The sequence below is a fragment of the Psammomys obesus genome, unplaced genomic scaffold, assembly GCF_907164565.1.
Source record: "Psammomys obesus unplaced genomic scaffold, mPsaObe1.curated_primary_1811, whole genome shotgun sequence".
In the NCBI taxonomy this organism is placed as follows: Eukaryota; Metazoa; Chordata; class Mammalia; order Rodentia; family Muridae; genus Psammomys; species Psammomys obesus.
In genome coordinates this window covers 8417740-8420970 of record NW_026590767.1, presented here as the reverse complement: position 1 = coordinate 8420970, position 3231 = coordinate 8417740, and the positions used below count along the sequence as shown (strand labels likewise).

The following is a 3231-nucleotide window of genomic DNA, read 5'->3' as shown; positions in this document are numbered from 1 at the left end:
CTGTCTGGAAAAACAAAAACCAGTAGGGTGTCTGTCTTGAGATGTTAATCTGCTAGGTGTGGTGGCACAGGCCTGTAATTCCAGCACTCAGGGAGGCAGAGGCAGGTGGATTGCTGTGAGTTCAAGGCCAGCCTAGTCTACAAAGTGAGTCCATGACAGCCAAGGCTACACAGAGAAACCTTGTCTAGAAAGAGAGAGAGGCATTAATGTATATAGGTTCCAAGTTAGACTACATGGCTGTGCCCTTACTGTCTTGGGATGTCCTCAGAGTGTTCTGTCATTGAACAGGAAACAGAGTAAGCACCCTAGTGTCCAATCTTTCAAGGGGGAAAGGCAGGAATGGAAGAAAGTTTTCAAACTTTGTTCTTGTGGCTTGAACTCTGTTCTCTAGCACCTTGGAAGCCTCCTCTACCTCCAAAGCCTCCTTGACTTCTTCTACCAAATCTACCTCTTCCTCAGCCACCTTCACCTGTAGGCTTCGCCTAGTCCAAGGTAGCTTTTTTTTTTTTTTTTTTTTTTCCAATGCCACAATCTTCCATGGCCTCCTTGGCAATTTTGGCATCTTCCTTACTGTTGAAGTCTACAAAACCAAACCCTTTGGAGGGCCCAGTCTCCTGATTAGTGACTATTCTTGCATGAATAGAGCCCTAAACTGATTCTTTAAGGTCTCTTCTGTGGTTTCCTCCAACAGACCTTTGACAGAGTTTTGGATGGCTGACTTCTTGTATTAGGTGATCCCCTGGGTCCTTGTAACTCCAGCCTGATTATTCTACCCTCAATCTCCATTTTCTTACAGGGGTTTAAAGCTTTAGCATCTTCAAATGAAACAGATTCTATAACTGCATGCCCTTTAGATTTGCCATTTGGATTCTGGGCACTTTGATGAAAGTTGCTTTCTCAAATACTTCCTGAAGAGTTTCTTTGGTTGTACTATAGGAAGGTTACTTAAAACCAAAGTTTTTGCTTCACCAATCCAAGAGCTTTTCCTTCCAGCTCTCTCTTGCTTCTGTCCTTTCTCCAGTGTAGCAGAGTGAAAACAGATTGCCCTCATGCTCTGCCCCTCCTCATGCTCTGCCCCTCCTTTTCTTCAGTTTCTGCTTCTTCGTCTGCCTTAAACTCATGAGTGATCCCTTTACTTGCCCCACCCTTGCTGACCACTGTCATCTCCATGCATATTTAAACACTTCATTCTTTCTCCGTGATTTTGAAAGATGGGGTTTTGGCTAAAGGTGTTCTTGCAGCCCCAACATTCTTACTGTCTCTTTTGTTTGTTTGTTTGTTTTCTAGTTTAATTTTATTACCAAACATTTTTTTTTTAAACCAATGAGTTCCAAAACCTTCTCTGGGTCTTTAGCAGACTTAAAATCCACATAACCAAATTTCCTATTTGTACCAGTTGGGACAGCAAGATCAGTTTTAGCAGAACGTCTGGTGGCAATTTTAATTTAGCAGCAGATTTGCTGGGGTTAAGGGTTCCAGCAAACAGGCTGAAGGTGTGCTTGTTTTGAGCCTTCTGCTTTCTGTTTTGTGGCACCTGGAGCATCTTTCTGTTTCATTTCTTTCTTTTTCCAGGTGCTACTTTAACAGGCTTCTCATCTTCCTCTTCCTCCTCTTCATCCTCCTTTTCATCCTCTTGGTCACACTCTTGTCTTTCATAGGAACATCCTTTACAAGACCCTTCTCTCCTTTGGACAGAGTTATCTTTGAAGCATCTTCTTCAGAGTAATATTTCTCTTAAGTTATTATTCTCTTCCTCACCATCATCTTCCTCATCCTCCATCCTCTGAAGCAGAAGCAGCAACTACTGCTTTCTCTGGTTTCACTGCTTTCACAACTGGCAGCTCAGATGACTCCTCCTCATCTTCATCTTCATCACTGTCATCTTCATCATCTTCATTAATCCTCATCACTTTCTTTCTTTTTGGCATCCTTACTGGTCTTGGACCCCTTGGCTGGAGCGATAGCTCCCCTTTTTAACAGGGGATGCTAAAAATGCTTTTGCGTGTGTGGCAACTTTAACCTTTCTTGTTTGTGCAACTATTACCTTTGCTGGGGCTGTGGTAGCCTTCTTGTCTTTTTTCTGAGGAATGACTACTTCTTCACCACTGCTATCATCTTCATCTTCATCTTCTGACACTTCTTCACCTTCACTATCTTCCACCTCCTTTGGGGGAGAGGAGCCATTTTCTTGGAATCACTGTGATTTTTACTAGCCTTTGTGAGTTTCACCAAGATGACAGGTTATGGCATGTGTGGTGAGAGAGCAGCACAGAAGAGCAGAGGAAAACTCAAGCGACTCCTATGGCAAGCTCAGCTGAGGACAATGAAAATACTGGTGCACATACAGCTGAAAGCCAGCTACAGCTAGCACCTGAGGCAAAAGATACAATGTGACCTTAAAAGACAGCAGAAAGTTCTCTCTTAAATAGTGTCCTGGGCAGCCCTGGGGTGTGCCCTGCTACCTGTAGGCATATGTGGTGCCATCAGAGAAGTGTGTGGATGCTTCTTCAGCTTTGGAAGACCCTGGGGGTGGGGCTTGCAGCCTGCTGGCTAAGTCATCTGTTCTCACACAAAGCTTGCTTTCCCTGCCAGGTCACTTATCCGAACTACAGGTACTAAGCATAGCCCATTAGCCAATAGGCAGAACCTGCCCAGATTTCAGTAGACTGGGTTTCCAGGCACCCCACGAGGAGCGTGAAATACGATTATCCCTTCCCAGCGCTTCTTCATCATTTCCTTGTCAAGAAGAGGAAATACACATTTCCTTCCATCAAAGGAAACACTAAGCCTGTCTCTGTATGTCATTAGATAGGTTCTCATTTGTCTCTTTAACTTGTCATTTTTGGGTTTTACATTAGTGTAAAAGTATCAAAGTATACAAACCTTTAAACGTGTCTTAAAGTAAATTGATGGCAAGTTCTAAACCAACAATTTGAAAAACATTCACCCCAGAAAGTTTTGAGCATGTTAAATCCTTAGCAGAGAAGGGCTGTTAACACCATTCAAGGTGCTTCAGCTTCTCAACACCATTGTTTCCACTTCTTAAATGTGCCTGTGTGTGTACCTGTTTGCGTGTAGTGCCTGGAGGTCAAGCTCAGGTGTCATTCCTCAGGAGGCCACTGAGCCCGGAGCTGGCAGAGAGCCCTGAGATCCATCTTTCCTCAATCCCTACACACTTGGGTTACAGACTCATGCTGCAACACCCAGCCTTTACATGGAAGCTGGAGATAG

The 3231-nt window shown here is 43.9% G+C and overlaps 1 pseudogene; it reads right to left on the bottom strand.

Annotated features, from left to right (window-relative positions):
- Positions 1–353: 353 nt before the first annotated feature.
- On the bottom strand, positions 354–2241 carry LOC129678158 (nucleolin-like; annotated as a pseudogene).
- Positions 2242–3231: the final 990 nt, after the last annotated feature.